Source organism: Neoarius graeffei, chromosome 22, assembly GCF_027579695.1.
Source record: "Neoarius graeffei isolate fNeoGra1 chromosome 22, fNeoGra1.pri, whole genome shotgun sequence".
NCBI lineage: Eukaryota > Metazoa > Chordata > Actinopteri > Siluriformes > Ariidae > Neoarius > Neoarius graeffei.
In genome coordinates, this window is record NC_083590.1 from 2,292,701 (window position 1) to 2,313,451 (window position 20,751).

At 47.5% G+C, this 20,751-nt stretch overlaps 1 long non-coding RNA gene across 1 annotated transcript; it reads right to left on the bottom strand.

The window, feature by feature from the left end:
• Nucleotides 1–11,782: 11,782 nt before the first annotated feature.
• LOC132870472 (uncharacterized) lies at nt 11,783–13,069 on the bottom strand. The gene is made up of 3 exons (XR_009651115.1): nt 12,980–13,069; nt 12,243–12,345; nt 11,783–11,846 (listed from the first exon to the last, which is right to left on the bottom strand). It is a non-coding gene; the product is annotated as an uncharacterized LOC132870472 (long non-coding RNA).
• Nucleotides 13,070–20,751: the final 7,682 nt, after the last annotated feature.

Below are 20,751 nucleotides of genomic sequence, written 5' to 3' on the forward strand. Positions count from 1 at the left end.
TCCATCAATGAAGAGTTATAACATCAACGAAACTGTCTTCATGTTAAAACTGTTAATGTTATAGTCATGCTGTCTGTTGTTGTCCAAATGAGGATGGGTTCCCTTTTGAGTCTGGTTCCTCTCAAGGTTTCTTCCTCATGTCGTCTGAGGGAGTTTTTCCTTGCCAGCATCGCCACAGGCTTGCTCATTGGGGATAGATTAGGGACAAAATTAGCTCATGTTTTAAGTCGTTCAAATTGTGTAAAGCTGCTTTGCGACAATGTTTATTGTTAAAAGCGCTATACAAATAAACTTGACTTGACTTGACTTGACTTGACTTAACCATGGCAATACTGAACATTTTGTCCATTTCTGTCATTGGGCATTTTGGAAGTACGTTGATTGAATAAGTTGAGTAACATCGTTTTTGTCCCCTGCCATTTTGAATTCTGTTTTCAGAAAGTGTTCAGATTCATGCTTCCAGTTCGAATTCAACTCCAGCACTGTATAACAACTGTCATATTCCTAATATCAGGCCACTGCCGACCCAGAGACAACATCAGAAGCGTCTTACCTGGGCTAAGGAGAGAAAGAACTGGACTGTTGCGCAGTGGTCCAAAGTCCTCTTTTCACATGAAGGTAAATTTTGCATTTAATTTGGAACTCAAGGTCCTGTGATCTGGAGGAAGAACGGAGAGGCACAGAATCCAAAATGCTTGAAGTCCATACTTGCCAACCCTCCCGATTTTGTCAGGAGGCTCCCGATTTTAGCCTCTGTCTCCCGCCTCCTGATTATATTTGTTAAAAACTGGATAATCTCCTGGTTTTGGGAAATCCCTACTGCCAAGTTAAAAATACTCCCGATTATGTCTAATCAGAATCATATGAGAAACACTGCTGACATCAACTGGTTTTTAACCAATCAAGGAACAGTCACTTCCGTAATGTAGGATTCACCCAGGCTGTCAGACATTTTTTACAAGCAGTCATTCATCATGGCCACTAAACCCAATACTACACGACAAAAGTCTCATCTCATCTCATTATCTCTAGCTGCTTTATCCTGTTCTACAGGGTCGCAGGCAAGCTGGAGCCTATCCCAGCTGACTACGGGTGAAAGGCGGGGTACACCCTGGACAAGTCGCCAGGTCATCACAGGGCTGACACATAGACACAGACAACCATTCACACTCACATTCACACCTACGGTCAATTTAGAGTCACCAGTTAACCTAACCTGCATGTCTTTGGACTGTGGGGGAAACCGGAGCACCCGGAGGAAACCCACGCGGACACGGGGAGAACATGCAAACTCCACACAGAAAGGCCCTCGCCGGCCACGGGGCTCGAACCCGGACCTTCTTGCTGTGAGGCGACAGCGCTAACCACTACACCACTGTGCCGCCCCACAACAAAAATATGAATGCAAATACCAGGTTGCATGGGAGAATTAATTTCCATGGATAAGCAAATGTTCGACCAGCCAGTTACACATTTTAAGGTAAAGATACCTTAAATCAGAATATAATGGACATTTGAGTGTGAAATTAAACTCGCCTTCCATACCATTTCGGAAACAAACTGTACAACTTCTAAAGTGTTTAGTGAAATTTTGCAGGACAGAGAATGTGTTTGGTGAGTGTATTTGAATAGTGCGGTCGTGCCTTGGTGCTATTTTGAATTTATGTTTGAAAGTTTTAAGTGAAAGTTTACAAGTGAATTATCTGGAAAGTGATTGATTTTGATCGAGTTTTGAGGTTTTAAGTGAAAGATTGCTAGTGAGTGTGTTTTGGTCGTACTAAAATTTTGCATTCGAGTGAATTTCTTTGTGGAGTATATTTTGATAGTATGGTAGTATTTATAGTGCCATTTTTAAATTATGTTTGAAAACTTTCAAAGTTTGCAAATGAGCAAATTCCTTTGCTGCATTCCGATCGGATTTTGATCGGATTTCTAGTGCTTTTTTTAAATTTTGTTGGAAAGTGTTTAGTGAGAGAGATGCATTTTAGTCGTACTAAGACAGTGCAGTATTTATTTAATTGAGTTGTTACTATTTTGGTTAAATCTTAATAAAATTTTATTTAATTTATATATGATATTATAATTCTCTGTATTTTTACATGAGCTTACAGAAGGAAAACACATTTGATGCAATCCAATAATACTTTCAGTCACTGTGACTATTTTAAGAAATGATAAACATTCTTCTAAAGCATCACTTGTGTTATTTTCTGTGGGTCTCTGTATGTATACAATATTCAGGCAGGAGATTTTTCAGCTCAGAATCTGATTTAAGACTTCCCTTTCATTGTTATTATATTAAAATTCAAGACGAGTATTATTTCAGATTTTTCACTCTGAGCTCTCTCATGCCTGATACATGAATCCCATAACCTATAGTAATTGATAGAACAATATCAACAATTCAAAAACTCTTTAATTGTATAAATTTCAAATGGTTTGCAATTAATTCGGATTCACTGTTTTTATCGTTTCAACCGCACATCAGATCCTCGTCCAATTGAAAATGTCGTTCACGCACTTTTCTCCCCATGAGAATTTTGAAAGTTGGCAAGTATGGAAGTCCAGTGTGATGTTTCAAATGAAATGCAAAATGTTTCAAGTGAAATACAAAATTCAGCATCATCTGAAAAGAGGACTTTGGACCACTGACCAACAGTGCAGTTCTTTCTCTCCCTCACCCAGGTAAGATGCTTCCGATGTTATCTTTGGTTTGGGAGGGACTTGATATTAGGAATGTGACAGTTGTAGCCCCTTTCCTGAAGATGTCTGTGTGTGGTGGCTCTTGGTGCACTGACCTGAGCCTCAGTCCACCCCTTATGAAGCTCTTCCAAGTTCTTGAATCAGCTTTTCTTGATGATCCTCTCAAGGCTGCGCTCATCCCTGCTGCTTGTGCACCTTTTCCAGCCAGCCTTTTCAGCAATGACCTTCTGTGGCTTATCCTCCTTGTGGAGGGTGTCGATGATCATCTTCTGGACATTTTTTTTTTTAGATATTTTGACACATTTTGAGATGCACATATGTATAATGGGAAAGAAAGTACACAGTTCTTCACTTCTAGATTTTTATTTATAAGGGCTTCAACTTTTCACCAGCATTCAGAAAACAGGTGGGAAAAAATAAGTACACAATCATTCAGAGAGTAATGAGCAGCCAGGTTTTTCTCACAAAATTCATAAGATGATTTAATCAACAAGAAGTGTGGCCATGGGCGTAGCGGATGTGAGGTATGTGGGGACATGTCCCCCGCACTTCCCGTATTTGTGCCCTCTGTCCCCCGCACTTTTTACAGCCATTACAGCCACTCAATTCATTTTTAACATGTGGAAACGCGTTTTTCCAAGCCGCCTCTAAACGCATCATGAGCAGGCGGAGCTGAGGTGGCAAACAAACCCTGCTGTGGTGATCAGAGACGCTTTAGAAAATATTGTACCATCTAAAAAATAATGGGGCCAGTACCGGTTCTTCAGGGCGATGCCATAGAAGAACCTTTTTCAGGGCTTCAAAGAACCGTTCATGTAACAGTTCTTTAAAGAACCATTTATTGAATGGTTCTTCAAAGACCTTGTTTTAGTTCCATGAAGCACCTTTTCAAAAGGTTCTTCCAATAACCTATTCTTAGAAGGATCTTCAAAGAACCCTCAAACAAGGATCTTCAAAGAACCAGTGAATCTAGTTCATCAAAGAACCACTTAAGGTTCATTTTATACAGCACTTGATTTTATGTTAGTTACTTTTTTTTTTACACAATCAATCTATGCTTTTGGAGAAAGAAGACTGACAATGCTTAACACTTTGTCATTTTTATGTTTATTTAAAATTATGCTTAGTTCATTACAGTGATCAACTATATAGATGGGCACAGCCAAAATAGCAATTTTATTATTTCGATACAAACAGGTGTGAACACACACATACAGCAAGTTTTATGAGCAACTGATCCAAGTGTTATTAACTCAATGAACTGATTACAACATACACACCTGCACTACCACACTGACCAGTCAATTGTATTTTACACACAGATGCGAACACACACACACACACACACACACACACACACACACACACACACACACACACACACACACACACACACACACAAATCCAACCCTAATCTGAAGTCACAACAAGACATTAACAGTCCACCAGTCACAAGACCTCCTTAAACTACACTCCTACTTAATTTAATGTAGAAGATCCAGAAATGTTGAACTAGTGTGAATATATTTTTTAATTTTTTAATCACATTTTTTAAATATATTTTAAAATAACTTCAATGTCTTCTAAACTTCTAAATGCCAAAGATTGTCCAGATAATTATGTAAAGCAAAGTAGCCTAGGCTATTAGCATCAGGTCAGTTCAGAAGAAACTGCAAGACATTGGAAAAGTATGTGGCAGCATAACAATATCTACATAGTATATTTAAGGAAGAAATACAGATTAATGTAACTTTATCCAAATGATGTATGTAAGCCCTTGGCCCTAACTTGTCAGCCTGAACGATTAGCTCTATACAAAGGCAGTCTGCCTGTGGCGCCAGTTGCCTCACACCAAATCACATTTTTACTGTAGTTAAAAAAATGCAATATTTTAGACATGAAAAGCCTCCTGTTTTCCTGCCATACATGTTTGAAATTATGTGGCCTTCCTTCAACCAGAGCATAGCAAGTTGCTTGCACAAGGGCTTATTTGACAAGGGCTATTTGACATGCTTTGCTTAGATAAACTCTTCCCTGCTAGGACCAATGTTGTATCAAGTACCTAGATGCTCATACACACACACACACACACACACACACACACACACACACACACACACACACACACACACATACGTACACATGCGCGCACACACACACACACCCAACCCTACTCTGATGCCAAGCTGTCACCCAGAACACACACACACAACCACACTCATACACACTCATACACACACACACACACACACACACACACACACACACACATACAGTACACAAATATCACAAAAATTACTCGAGTGAATTGAATAGTTTCTGAACTGTTAGAGGAACACTAGTTTTCATCAGAAAGATGAAGGCCTCGAGAAAGGCCATTGTCTTTCTGATTTGTTTTGGATAATGGACTTGGTAGACATGGAAAATAGTAAAAGAAATGGCCAAGGCCAAACTGACATCAATGCTACCATCATCTAAAATCATCTCAGAGCCATCCATCTTCACTGTTATGTCTATGCTGGTCAGGGGGTTGGTGCCAGTCATCACAATGGTGGGAGTGGGAGAGATGGGTTCCTGTAAAATTAGACTGCATGTTACAAAATATTACAAACAGTTTAACCAAATGCAAGCAGGCAAACCAACAAACAATGAACCAGCTTTCTTGTAATACATTATCAAATTCTATCATGTGCTCTACCAGTTCTACCATGTGTGACCACAGTATCCAGAGTAACGTGAAAGCAAAAGTATTACATGAAAATAGCATATTAAAGCGATAAGGTAACAAAATGCTACGGCCTATTTTTTAAGGAGGCATTACCTGGTCGTTGACAAAAAGGAATGAAGAATGATGGCAGCAAGACAATGGCTGCATTGATCATATGAGCTATAACAAAACAAAATAAAAAACAGACATCCTTTCAATTCCAGAACCCCACACTGTTTAGTCACTACATAGCATTCTGCTAAATAGAACTCACTTTACTTTTAAACATTACATTATCAAAGTTCCTTGATAATTATTGTATACATTTTGCATTAGGTTTCATTTGCATACTTGTACACAACATTTCAGAAAACTGGCAATACAAAAGATGTTGTGGCAGCGGGGGCGTGGTCTAGCATCGGTCTGTGACAGGAGGGCGGAGTCGGGGAAGTTAAGTGTCAGAATCATTTCACCTGTTGTTAATTGATGTTTGTGTGTCTTCCCAGGGACCGCGCCCTTCTTAAGGGCCCTGTCACACTATAGCGTTTTGTTCGACGTTTGGTTGCGTTTTTAAAAATTTGAGAAACGCCGGGGAACGTCGACGTTCTTCAAATTAAGTTTCTAGGTCAACGATGTTGTAACGTTCTTGTAACGCTTGGGTAACGCTCAGCCAACGTTCCCTCAGTGTCAGGCGACGTTTGTGGTCCAAAATAGCAGCAAAACCTAGCGTTCTCATAGCGTCCACAGCGCTTTGATAGCGTTATCATAGCATTTGGGTAGCGTCTGCCTTGCGTCCAGGTAATGTTCTGGACGTTACACAGACGCTGGAAAAATTCAGAACGCTGACAGACGTTAGAAAGATGTTGAAAGAGCGTTACATGAGCGTTAAGAACGCTCGGCGAACGCTGACGAACGCTGAAAAACGTTGGCGACACGCTGGACAGACGTTCGATGGACGTTACACAGGCGTTAGGCAAGCGTTACCCAAGCGCTAGGCACGCGCTGGACACTCGACCCTGATGGGCCGGCGTCCGCCTAGCGTCCAGGGAACGTCCTGACTTTCGAGTAACGTTCGAGTAACGGCCGCAAACTTTCGTGTAACGTTCCTCTAACGTGTAAGTAGCGTTTTGATAGAACGTCCTGAATTTTTGTGCACACCCAAAACTATTTTTCACCCTCAGCGTTCGCCGACGTCCCTCGACGTTCCCCAACGTTTGCCGACGCTCGTCTAACTTTCTTGTAACTTTTTTCTAACGTTCTCGACGTTCCTCTGCGTTTCGCAACACGTTACTCGAACGCTGGTGAGAACGTCGTAGTGTGACAGGGCCCTAAGGAGAGAGAGTGAGAACAGAGGGACACTCTCGATAACCAGACAGCTAATGTGTGTGCGTGTGTCTGCGTATTTACAGCTGAAAAGCTGAATAAAGAGAGTTTTGTATGCTCAGTTCTGTCCTGCCGTCCTTCTGTGCTCCACCCCTTTACACGAACTGCCACAGTGGTGCCGAAACCCGGGAATGAGCACAGAAGACAACAGCCCCATGGAGTCCTCCACCTTCGCCGACCTGATCCACGCCTTCGCCACGGCCCAACAGAGCCAGCACCAGGGGCTGCTCGCCCTCCGAAAGGAGCAAGAACAACGGTTCGAGGCCCTGGTGCTGGCGCAACAGAAAGATCGTCGGGCGTTCCGGCACCTCCTCGCGTCGGCGGGGTCCACCAACTCCACCGCCGCGGGCCCTTCCCCCCTCACCCTCACGAAGATGGGCCCGCAGGACGACCCCGAGGCATTCTTCACGCTCTTTGAGCAGGTAGCAGAGACCTCGGGGTGGCCGGTGGAACAGCGCGCCGCGCGCCTCCTTCCCCTGCTAACAGGAGAGGCGCAGCTGGCCGCGCTACAGCTCCCCGCCGACCGCCGGCTGGCCTACGCGGACCTTCGCCGGGCCGTCCTCCAGCGGGTGGGACGCACCCCAGAGCAACATCATCAGCGTTTCCGCGCTCTGCACTTGGAGGAAGTCGGCCGGCCGTTCGCGTTTGGCCAGCAACTCCGGGACGCCTGCTGGCAGTGGTTGAGGGCCGACAGCTGCGACGCCGAGGGACTCATCGACCAGGTGGTACTGGAACAGTTCGTCGCGCGTCTACCAGCGGGAACCGCAGAGTGGGTCCAGTGCCACCGCCCGGCGTCGCTGGATCAGGCAATCGAGCTGGCGGAGGATCATCTGGCGGCTGTCCCGACGGCAGGACAGCAGACGACCTCTTTTCTTCTCTCCTCTCTCTCTCTCTCTCTCTCTTCCTCCTGTGTCTTCTCCTCGCCCCATTCCCCCACCGCGGAGACGGGGGCCGGCGCCACCTCAGCCGGCCCGCCGCACCCGCGGTGCCCTTCCGTGTCTCCCTTCTGTGTCTGTCTCTCCCCCCCCTCAGGTGAGTGAGCCCCAGAGCACTAGTGCAGAGAGGAAGCCTGGGCCGGTTTGCTGGCGCTGCGGGGAACCGGGCCACCTCCAACAGCAGTGCTCGATAATGGAGGTGGGCGCGGTGGTTCGGATCCCCAACGCGCCAGGAGCCGCCCTCGATCGGGCCGGAGCGTATCGCATACCGGTGAGTATCCAAGGGGATACATATCAGGCGTTGGTGGATTCTGGCTGTAATCAGACCTCAATCCACCAAAACCTGGTGCAAGACGAGGCATTGGGGGGAGCACAATTGGTGGTGTTATGTGTGCACGGGGATGTTCACAACTACCCTTTAGTGTCGGTCCACATTATTTTCAGAGGGGAAAAATTTATAGTGAAGGCGGCGGTTAATCCTCGCCTTACCCACTCTTTAATTTTGGGGACTGATTGGCCGGGATTTCGGGGTTTAATGACGCACTTGGTCAAGAGTGGGTCCTGCCATTTGACAGGGGGAGGTCCCAGTGTCGCTTTGGCGGGAGCAGCTGTCACAGAGCCGTCTATGTCATCTCCGCGCCAGAGTGAGGAGCCGCCGGCTCCTCCTCTCTCTATTGGGGAATCCCTCGCGGATTTCCCGTTAGAGCAATCGCGAGACGAGACTCTGCGGCATGCGTTTGACCAAGTGAGAGTAATCGATGGTCAAACGCTCCAGCCGAACGCCACCCCGTCCTTCCCCTACTTCGCGATTATGAAGGATAGATTATACCGAGTGACGCAGGACACTCAAACTAAAGAGCGTGTCACGCAGCTGTTAATTCCGAAGAGCCGCCGGGAATTGGTATTCCAGGCGGCTCACTTTAATCCCATGGCTGGACACTTAGGGCAGGATAAAACACTAGCCCGAATAATGGCCCGATTCTATTGGCCGGGGATTCGCGGCGATGTCCGTAGGTGGTGTACGGCATGCCGCGAATGCCAGTTAGTAAACCCAGCGGCCATTCCAAAAGCGCCTTTGCGCCCTCTACCGTTAATCGAGACCCCGTTCGAAAGAATTGGCATGGATCTCGTCGGGCCATTAGATTGGTCAGCACGAGGGTACCGCTTTATATTAGTTCTGGTGGACTATGCAACGCGATACCCGGAAGCAGTGCCTCTTCGCAATATCTCAGCACGCAGTATTGCGGAGGCGCTCTTCCGCGTCATCTCCCGAGTTGGAATCCCGAAGGAGATTCTGACTGATCAAGGCACCTCGTTTATGTCACGAACACTGAAGGAACTGTATGGGTTATTAGGTATTAAGCCGATCCGCACCAGCGTTTATCACCCACAAACGGACGGCTTAGTGGAACGGTTTAATCGCACCCTTAAAAACATAATTAAGAAATTTGTAAGTGAGGACGCGCGTAACTGGGATAAATGGCTCGAACCCTTGCTCTTTGCAGTGCGAGAAGTCCCCCAAGCCTCCACGGGGTTCTCCCCGTTTGAATTATTATATGGGCGTAAGCCACGCGGCATTTTAGATGTGCTGCGAGAAAATTGGGAGGAGGGACTTTCACCAAGCAAAAATGAAATTCAATACGTTATTGACCTGCGCGCAAAACTCCACACACTCACACAACTAACCCAGGAGAATTTGCGGCAGGCCCAAGAACGGCAAACCCGCCTGTACGACAAGGGTACGCGCCTTAGAGAGTTTGCACCGGGAGAGAAAGTACTCGTACTGTTGCCCACATCGAGCTCTAAATTAGTCGCCAAGTGGCAAGGACCCTTTGAGGTCACACGGCGAGTCGGGGACGTCGACTATGAGGTGAAACGAACGGACAGGGGTGGGGCGCTACAGATATACCACCTCAACCTACTCAAACTCTGGAACGAGGAGGTCCCCGTGGCATTGGTGTCGGTGGTTCCAGAGAAGGCGGAGCTGGGGCCGGAGGTTCAAAAAGGAACATTAGCATCACGTCCCTCTCCGGTCCCCTGTGGAGACCACCTCTCCCCGACCCAACTCGCGGAGGTTGCCCAGTTGCAGACCGAGTTTTCGGACGTGTTCTCACCCCTGCCCGGCCGCACTAACCTCATAGAGCACCACATTGAGACGCCCCCGGGGGTGGTAGTGCGTAGCCGCCCTTACAGGTTACCCGAACACAAGAAAAAGGTGGTTCGGGAAGAACTCGAGGCCATGCTTGAAATGGGCATCGTCGAGGAGTCCCACAGTGACTGGAGCAGCCCAGTGGTCTTGGTACCCAAGGCCGACGGGTCGGTCCGGTTCTGTGTGGACTATAGAAAAGTCAACGCGGTGTCTAAATTCGATGCGTACCCAATGCCTCGTATTGATGAGTTGCTCGATCGGCTAGGCACGGCTCGTTTTTACTCGACACTGGATTTAACAAAGGGTTATTGGCAGATCCCCTTGACTCCATTATCCCGTGAAAAAACGGCCTTTTCCACACCGTTCGGCTTACACCAATTCGTCACACTTCCTTTTGGGCTGTTTGGGGCGCCTGCTACGTTTCAGCGGCTGATGGACAGGGTCCTCCGCCCCCACGCCACCTATGCGGCCGCGTACTTGGATGATATCATTATTTATAGTAATGACTGGCCGCGGCACCTACAACACCTGAGGGCCGTCCTTAGGTCGCTGAGGCGGGCGGGTCTCACGGCCAACCCGAAGAAGTGTGCGATTGGGCGGGTGGAAGTACGGTATCTGGGCTTCCACTTGGGCAACGGGCAGGTGCGTCCCCAAATTAACAAGACTGCAGCAATTGCGGCCTGCCCGAGGCCCAAGACCAAAAAGGGGGTGAGACAGTTCCTGGGGCTGGCTGGCTATTATCGTAGGTTTATACCTAATTATTCGGACGTCACCAGCCCGCTGACTGATCTGACTAAAAAGGGGGCACCAGATCCGGTCCAGTGGACGGAGCAATGCCAGCGGGCTTTTTCTAAGGTTAAGGCTGCACTGTGTGGGGGGCCACTTTTACACTCCCCTGACTTTTCTCTCCCTTTTATGTTGCAGACGGATGCGTCGGACAGAGGGCTGGGGGCCGTTTTGTCCCAGCAGGTGGAGGGGGAGGATCGCCCTGTCTTGTACATTAGCCGCAAGCTGTCGGTGCGTGAGGGGCGCTACAGTACCATCGAAAAGGAGTGCCTGTCAATCAAGTGGGCGGTCCTCGCCCTCCGGTACTACCTGCTGGGACGCCCTTTCACCCTCTGTTCGGACCACGCGCCCCTCCAGTGGCTCCACCGCATGAAGGATGCCAATGCGCGGATCACCCGTTGGTATCTGGCACTCCAACCCTTTAACTTCAAGGTGATCCACAGGCCGGGGGCGCAGATGGTCGTGGCGGACTTCCTCTCCCGTCAAGGGGGGGGGGAGTCGGCTGCGGGCCGGACGGCTGCCCGGCCTGAGTCGGGCGGTGGGGGTATGTGGCAGCGGGGGCGTGGTCTAGCATCGGTCTGTGACAGGAGGGCGGAGTCGGGGAAGTTAAGTGGCAGAATCATTTCACCTGTTGTTAATTGATGTTTGTGTGTCTTCCCAGGGACCGCGCCCTTCTTAAGGAGAGAGAGTGAGAACAGAGGGACACTCTCGATAACCAGACAGCTAATGTGTGTGCGTGTGTCTGCGTATTTACAGCTGAAAAGCTGAATAAAGAGAGTTTTGTATGCTCAGTTCTGTCCTGCCGTCCTTCTGTGCTCCACCCCTTTACACAAACTGCCACAGATGTCAATGTGAATAATCAGATGAGGTTTTGTGTGGATATCTATAAGTTGAATTATAAACTATTCCCCTCTAATATAGCTCTCCATGGATATATATACTGTATTATAGACATAAACCTCCTGATAAAACATTAAAAGTTACGCTAAATGCAATGCAAACATCGAGACTCACTGCTCTTTAGTGGTACAGATGGGCCAAATTTGGGCGTCTTGCTCAAGGACTAGAAGTTTCTACAGCGAAAACTGCATAGTGTTCCTTAAATGAAAAACATACACACCTTTTCTTTCCTGCTCATCCTCACATGATTGCAGTGTCTGAAGGCAGGTGTCTTTTAAAGCACCTGTAGAAAATCAGTGATTCAGAAATCAACAATTCTAAATGGTTTGAAAACAAGCACAATTTATATGTCAGTTGCTGAATCCTCTCTAAGACCTGAGCCCTCACAGACTTCACTGGCTCACACTATTGTGATTGAATTTGTGCTCACTGACCACAGTTACATGCAAGGACTATTACGGTTTTAAACGGAATATTGGCGACATTTGGGTTATGCCAGATACCAGAATACGGCCAAACCGTATTCTGGTATTTGTAATTGATTGATGTCAATCAATCAATTGAGTTTACATGACTTCTGTGCAAACCGAATATCACCACTATTAGTTTAGATTCGGAATAATCCCTGCATGTAACTGTGCTCAATGGCTACACGTTTTTTAAGGGAAAAAAACTGTACCTTTAGGGGCCTTTTCTAACAACTTTGGCGCAAATTCTCCCATTTTGGCTAGGATGGCTTTATCAGCGTCAATCTGGTGGATTCTTTTCATCTCTCCAAGGAGCTGCAGTAGACAGAAGAAAATTGATGATTGTACAAACAAAGTTGGTTGTTCTTGAGCTAGACAAACGGCAGATTTACTGTAGGGAGCAGTGGCAGTGTAGTCTTAGTGTATGGGTTAGCAAGCTGTAGCCAGAAAAGATGTGAAAATTCTCAGCTGCCACCACTTGCCACCCTTGAGCAAGGCACGGCGGAAGTCACTTTGGATAAAATGTCTAAATACATAAGTAAGAGATAACGTTCTGCGAGGCGGTCATTATTGTGGAATAACTCCCAATAGGGTGAAGCAGCGCAGCCCGAGGCCTACCTGTGGCATCACTCTGAAGGGAGATATTCCACGATAATGACCGCCTCGCAGAATGTTATCCCGCTTATTACACGGCTACCTACTGAAGATATCAATAACATGCAATGAAGCATTGTTTATCATTGCTTTCATTGTCATTTTAATGATTAAGATGGATAATAGCTTCCGGGGTCTGTTATACTTAGCAATGGTCCGTTATCAAGAAATATCAGACCGTAGAACGTTGGGAAAGCCCACTGAAGTGAATGGAGCATTCTACAGCATTACAAAGAGCCGTGTAATAAATACTGTAAATAAAAATTTATTTATATTCTCCAATACATATACTTACAAGATTTGGTCTCATGAGACAGGGAAATTCTTTAAGGACTTCTGCAGTGGTGTGGTTTTGAATGTAGTGCTGGCAATAGGTCTTGGTTCTGTCGAGTCTCTGTAGAATTATGTCAAAACTTGGCCTCGCCTTATGATGCTCCTGCTGCAAAACCTCAATGTGCTGCAGGATGGACCTCAAGTCTTCTGCAGAATCCAAGGAAACCTACAGTGCAGAACCAAAAACAAAAATGCCAAACTGTTACCTTTGTCATCATCAACACTGATTTTACATACCAGAAGAGCAGAGGGAAGCGGTGATCTGAGTTCAATTTATGCATTTAACCTGCCTCAACAAATGCTGGCGCTCCATTTCTTGCCTGTTCACAGCTCCTCTTCTGCAGGCAAACCTCCTCAGTCTCACCTCCCCGCTTTCGTCCTGAATGGCGTGCCGAGTACTTCTCTTTCATTTTGGAAACTTCTTCAGAGTTGATTAGTGGTCTTCTTTCTTTCTTAAATTTGTTTCAAAGTGATTCGAGCAAGGCATCCTAAGGAAAAGAAAACAGTTTCAGTCATTTTTCTGAAATTATACTATGTGAATGAATCTGGTGTCTCTCTTGCAGCAAAACATTTCCACAACATGATCTTGACACGCTCATGTAACCATTGCTTCAAAACCACAGTTTGCAGCTGTACATGGGAACAGAGGTCCTAACATCTCAAGACAACAGCCAGCAAGTTAAAGCCTGGGTGCAAAGCCCTCATCTCAATCCTATCAAAAAAATTGTGGACAATACTGAAAAAGGTAGCTCTTTTTATTCTGAAATTTAACAAATAGTAATAATAATAATAATAATAATAATAATCTCATCTCATCTCATTATCTCTAGCCGCTTTATCCTTCTACAGGGTCGCAGGCAAGCTGGAGCCTATCCCAGCTGACTACGGGCGAAAGGCGGGGTACACCCTGGACAAGTCGCCAGGTCATCACAGGGCTGACACATAGACACAGACAACCATTCACACTCACATTCACACCTACGGTCAATTTAGAGTCACCAGTTAACCTAACCTGCATGTCTTTGGACTGTGGGGGAAACCGGAGCACCCGGAGGAAACCCACGCGGACACGGGGAGAACATGCAAACTCCACACAGAAAGGCCCTCGCCGGCCCCGGGGCTCGAACCCAGGACCTTCTTGCTGTGAGGCGACAGCGCTAACCACTACACCACCGTGCCGCCATAATAATAATAATAATAATAATAATAATAATAATAAACATTTTAATATTAACTGACCTAAAACAGAAATCCTTTACTCTGATTTAATGATTGACAGTCAGGGAAAAAAACTCTGGTTTCCACTGTATTCAGACCTCATAACCCTAAGCTAATTTTATTACTTACATATCCAGAGCCATATTTCTCCCTGAGAAAAGGGAAGCGAATCAATGTTGATCTCAGTGTTAGAACATATTGTGTGTGAGAGGGATACCTAAGGACATAGACAAAACAGTGTTCAGTGTTTCGCACACACTGACTAAACAAACTATGGTAACACTTTAATTGAAGTTTCAACATAAGAGCGGCATGAACTTGCCATAAACATGACATGACGCGTATCATGTAACATGTAATGACACTTCAGAATGTTTATGACTGTTGTCATTAAGTTTCATTCGTTTTTGTAATGTCTGACCCCCAAACAGGGTAGACTTTACATTACAAAAAACGAATGACACTTAATGACAACAGTCATGAACATCCTGAAGTGTCATTACATGTTCATGATATGTGTCATGTCATGTTTATGGCAGGTTCATGTCGCTCTTATGTTCAAACCTCAAGTAAAGTGTAACCCAAACGATTTATCTGGCTTCTTCGGAAGATCGTGTAGGGAAAACAGGCTTCACAGAAACTCTACCTACATAAATAATTTTGTAATTCAAAATATAATGAAGGATGAGTGACACTTACATAGTTTTTTGACAGAGGTGGTCGAACAAAGCCTGAATGAGGGCGTTTTTCAGTTTGTTCTTCCCTGGATATATGAACTGTGGATCTTGTGAAATTAAAGCACTTTTGAGAAAAGGTGGGAGGATGATATCACAGGAAACTGGTGTCACTGTCATCGCTGACGTCTCATATCTCACTTGAACTTCATGGCTGTTTTCCCTGTCAATTAGAAAAAATATACATTTACAATACATTTCATATACTGTAACAACACATTGCATTCTGAGACATCAATGGCTTCCTGAGATTACCTAATTCAATGCCTATCCTAAATGTAAATAACTGTACTGTAGCTCACATTGACAACTTGGCAATTAACATATTGAAATTTGTTTAAGATAAGATAGTACTTTATTCATCCTGAAGGAAATTCAAGAATTACTTAATTTTATTTAATTTAATTACTTACAACTTAAGTTTATCTAGAATAGCCATAAATTGAACTTGGTCCTTAATTTTAGGAAACATTCGTTCGCTCATTCGTTCCGTCATTTTAGTAAGGGTGACGCCATTGACTTCATTTTCTGGATAGAGTGAGAAAAAAATTGGGTTTAGTTTACATGACATATAGACATTTTTATTCTCAAAAAAGAAAAAAAAATTACCTTACCACTAAACAAATGTTTTATGTGGCCGATGGACTAGTGTTATGAACTGCCTGCCAGCTAGTTCATAAAGATCCATCCGGTGATAATCCAACTCTTCACCAGGTTTAAAGAGAATGTGATTAGCTGTTGGGCTTATTTCATAAGCGTGAAAATGGGCATCAAAGGACAAGGTATTGAGAAGTTCAGCGATAATAAACCAATTTGCTCTGGCATTCAAAATCTGTGTGACTTTTATAAAAAGAGGAATTTCATCCTGGAACAAATCCAGGATGAAATAGTCACCAACAGAGTAGGTCACAGTGTCTATATCAACCTCTTTGCAGGTCCAGAATGTTTCCTCTTCTGTCACATTAGCAAGTCTGAGTTTTTCCTTCACAACAATGTCAAGTTCATGATACTTCAAAGGTGAGACTGCTGAGCTTCTCTGTCTCTCAAATTTGTTGCCCGACAGCCAGTCCCAACATTGCCTGAATTGGTTTCTTGTAGCGAGAGAGAGACAGATATTCTTGAAGTTACAGTTTATTTCAGCAACTTGTTTAAAGTACAGGTGCTTTGCCTCATAACGCATGCACCAATGTGCTCTAGGTGGACCAAACTCCTCAATCAATCGAGGGTAATGAAGCAAGAAATGTACCTTTGGAGTGATCTTATTAGGAAACAATCTCCTGAAATCAACCAAAAAGGAGGAAATCAAAAAGTCCAAATAATTGATCCAACTAGCACTTATAGTAGGTGCCAAGATTATTTCTCCAATTTCCCTAAGGCACAGAAAAAGTTGCCATGTCTTGTTGTCTTTTGGAATTTTGTCTCCAATAATAAAGGGAAGTGTCCGGAATAATGTCCACTTTTCAATTGCTTTCCCTGCAAGTCTACCATCTAACACAAGTCTTTCAGAAATTGGGGCAGGCTTACTTGAAGCATCATTCTGTCCAAAAGTGAACCCTGCCAGAGCAACAGAAATATCCTGCACACCAACTACTTTTTCTCGGTGAAGACTTCTCACAAGTAATTTTATGACATGAGGAACAACTCCTTCAAGAAAATCGTGCATAACATCCGGAGGGAATGCGTTAGTTACACTGAAGCTTGGTATCTCACTAAAGGCACACGGACCGGTCACTCCATACAATGAGCTTGTATTTGGGTCTTCAGCTACACACTGTCGGTGGTAACTGTGTACATCTGGTGTCCGTAAAACACATTCATCTTCATTTGTTTTCTGTGAAAGGTCCTTATAGTGACATAAACAATACCGGCAAACACGCCCACTGCTAAAGGAACCACGAAAACCTGCAAGGGAGTGTGCAGAGAGGTTGTCTGCTGATACTGTAACTATTGTGCCCGTAAAGCAAAGGTGTCTTCCTTCATATAGCACTTCAATGCCATCAGTTTGCAACTTCTGTATATCAGAAATAAGGGGCTCCAAAATTCTGGCTGACCTGTACTGTTTCAACAAGCTATTATAAACAAGGATTGAAAGATGGTGTGGCAGCGGGGGCGTGGTCAAGCGCCGGTCTGTGACAGGAGGGCGGAGTTGGGGAAGGTAAGTGGCAGAATCGCTTCACCTGAGTGTGATTAATCTATGTTTTGTGTGTTCTCCCCAGTAAACCGGGCTATTTAAGGAGGGAGAGCGAGAGCAGAGGGTCTCTCTCCACAAGCCGAGGACCGGAATGTGTGTGCGTGCGTGGCTGAGAGAGAAACGTTTTCCCACTGAAAAGTGAAAATAAAAGAGTTTTGCGAACTCAGTCTCTGTCCTGCTGTCCTCTGTGCTCCACCCACTTCTACGGAACGTTACAGTGGTGCCGAAACCCGGGAATCGTGGAGCACCTGTCCTGCAGCCCCATGGAATCCTCCCAGTTCGCGGACTTGATCCACGCCCTCGCCACGGCTCAGCAGAGCCAGCACCAGGCACTCGTCACGCTCCGGAAGGAGCAGGAGCAGCGCTTCGAAGCCCTGGTGCTGGCTCAACAGGAAGACCGAGAGGCGTTCCGGCGCCTCCTCGCGTCGGCGGGGTCCACCAGCGCCCCGGCCACGGGCCCATCTCCGATCACCTTGACTAAGATGGGCCCGCAGGATGACCCCGAGGCATTCATCACGTTGTTCGAACAGGTCGCCGAAGCCTCGGGGTGGCCGATGGAGCAGCGCACGGCGCGCCTCCTCCCCCTCCTGACGGGAGAGGCGCAGTTAGTCGCACTACAGCTCCCCGCCGACCACCGGCTGGCCTACGCCGACCTTCGCCGGGCTGTCCTCCAGCGCGTGGGGCGCACACCGGAGCAGCAGCGCCAGCGCTTCCGCGCGCTGCGAATGGAGGAAGTCGGCAGCCCGTTTGCGTTCGGCCAGCAGCTCCGGGACGCCTGCTGGCGGTGGCTGAGGGCCGAAGATCGCGACGCCGAGGGGATCATCGACCAGGTGGCACTGGAACAGTTCATCGCCCGCCTACCCGCCGGAACCGAGGAGTGGGTCCAGTGCCACCACCCGGCGTCGCTGGATCAGGCCGTAGGACTGGCGGATGATCATCTGGCGGCTGTCCCGGCGGCAGGACAACAGCTGTCATCATCTTCTCTCTCCTCTTCTCTTTCTCTCTCTCTTCCCCCTCCTCCCGTGTCCCGTCCTCGCCCCATTCCCCCACCATGGAGGCGGGGGCCGGCTCCACCCCAGCCGGCCCGCCGCACCCGTGGTGCCCTCCCGTTTCTCCCTTCTGTGTCTGTCTCTCCCCCCCCTCAGGTGAGTGACCCTCAAACCACAGCTGCAGAGGGGAGGCCCGGGCCGGTTTGCTGGCGCTGCGGGGAACCGGGCCACCTGCAGCAACAGTGTGTCGCGATGGAGGTGGGGGTGGTGGTGCGGATCCCCGATGCGCCAGAGGCTGCCCTCGATCAGGCCGGAGCGTATCGCATACCGGTAAGTGTACAAGGGGCGACATATCAGGCGTTGGTGGATTCGGGTTGCAACCAGACCTCGATCCGCCAAAGCCTGGTGCAAGACGAGGCATTGGGGGGAGCACAAGGGGTGAAGGTGTTGTGTGTGCACGGGGATGTTCACTGCTACCCGTTGGTGTCGGTCCACATACATTTCAGAGGGGACAAATCCATAGTAAAGGCGGTGGTTAATCCTCGCCTTACCCACTCTTTGATCTTGGGGACTGATTGGCCGGGATTCCGGGGGTTGATGGCACACCTAGTAAAGAGTGGGTCCTGCCGGTTAGTGGGGGGGGGGTCCCGGTGTCGTTTTGGCTGGAGCTGCGGTCGCAGAGCCGTCTACGTCATCTCCGCGACAGAGTGAGGAGCCCCCGGCCCCTCCTCTTTCTATTGGGGAATCCCTGGCGGATTTCCCACTGGAACAATCGCGAGACGAAACTCTGCGACACGCGTTTGACCAAGTGAGAGTAATCGATGGTCAAACGCTCCAGCCGAACGCCACCCCGACCTTCCCCTATTTTTCCATTTTAAAGGATAGGTTGTACCGAGTGACGCAGGACACTCAGACGAAGGAGCATGTCACCCAGTTGTTAATTCCAAAGAGCCGCCGGGAATTGGTATTCCAGGCGGCTCACTTTAATCCCATGGCGGGACACCTCGGGCAGGATAAAACACTCGCCCGGATAATGGCCTGATTCTATTGGCCGGGGATTCGCGGCGACGTCCGTAAGTGGTGTACGGCGTGCCGCGAATGCCAGTTAGTAAATCCAGCGGCCATTCCAAAAGCGCCTTTGCGCCCCCTACCATTAATTGAGACCCCGTTTGAAAGAATTGGGATGGATCTCGTCGGGCCATTAGATCGGTCAACACGAGGGTACCGCTTTATATTGGTTCTGGTGGACTATGCAACGCGATACCCGGAGGCGGTGCCTCTTCGCAATATCTCAGCACGTAGTATTGCAGAGGCCCTCTTCCACGTCATCTCCCGGGTCGGAATCCCGAAAGAGATTCTGACTGACCAAGGCACCTCATTTATGTCACGAACACTGGCCGAACTGTATGGGCTACTGGGTATTAAGCCGATCCACACCAGCGTGTATCACCCACAGACGGACGGTTTAGTCAAACGGTTCAACCGCACCCTCAAGAATATTATCAAAAAATTCGTAAGTGAGGACGCACGTAACTGGGATAAGTGGCTCGAACCCTTGCTGTTTGCAGTGCGAGAGGTCCCGCAAGCCTCCACGGGGTTCTCCCAGTTTGAATTATTGTATGAGCGTAAGCCGCGCGGCATCTTAGATGTACTGCGGGAAAATTGGGAGGAGGGACCTTCGCAGAGCAAAAATGAAATTCAATACATTATGGATCTGCACGCAAAACTCCACACGCTCACCCACTTAACTCAGGAGAATTTGCGGCAGGCCCAGGAACAGCAAACCCGCCTGTACAACAAGGGCACGTGCCTTAGAGAGTTCACTCCGGGAGATAAGGTACTCGTCCTGCTGCCCACGTCGAGCTCCAAATTAATCGCCAAGTGGCAAGGGCCCTTCGAGGTCACACGGCGAGTCGGGGACGTCGACTATGAGGTTAGGCGAATGGACAGGGAGGGGGCGCTACAGATCTACCACCTCAATCTGCTGAAGCTCTGGAACTAGGAGGTCCCCGTGGCGTTGGTGTCGGTAGTTCCGGAGAAGGCGGAGCTGGGGCCGGAGGTCCAAAAAGGGTCATTGGCATCTCGCACCTCTCCGGTCCCCTGTGGAGACCACCTCTCCCCGACCCAACTCACGGAGGTCGCCCAGTTGCAGGCCGAGTTTTCGGATGTGTTCTCGCCCCTGCCTGGTCGCACCAACCTCATAGAACACCACATAGAGACGCCCCCGGTGGTGGTAGTGCGTAGCTGTCCTTATAGATTACCCGAACACAAAAAAAAGGTGGTCCCGGAAGAACTTCAGGCCATGCTCGAAATGGGCATCGTCGAGGAGTCCCACAGTGACTGGAGCAGCCCGGTGGTCTTGGTTCCCAAGGCCGACGGCTCGGTCCGGTTCTGTGTGGACTATAGAAAAGTCAACGCGGTGTCTAAATTCGACGCGTACCCAATGCCTCGTATTGATGAGCTGCTCGATCGACTAGGCATGGCTCGCTTTTACTCGACACTGGATTTGACGAAGGGATATTGGCAGATCCCCTTGACTCCATTATCCCGGGAAAAAACGGCCTTTTCCACACCGTTCGGCTTACACCAGTTTGTCACACTT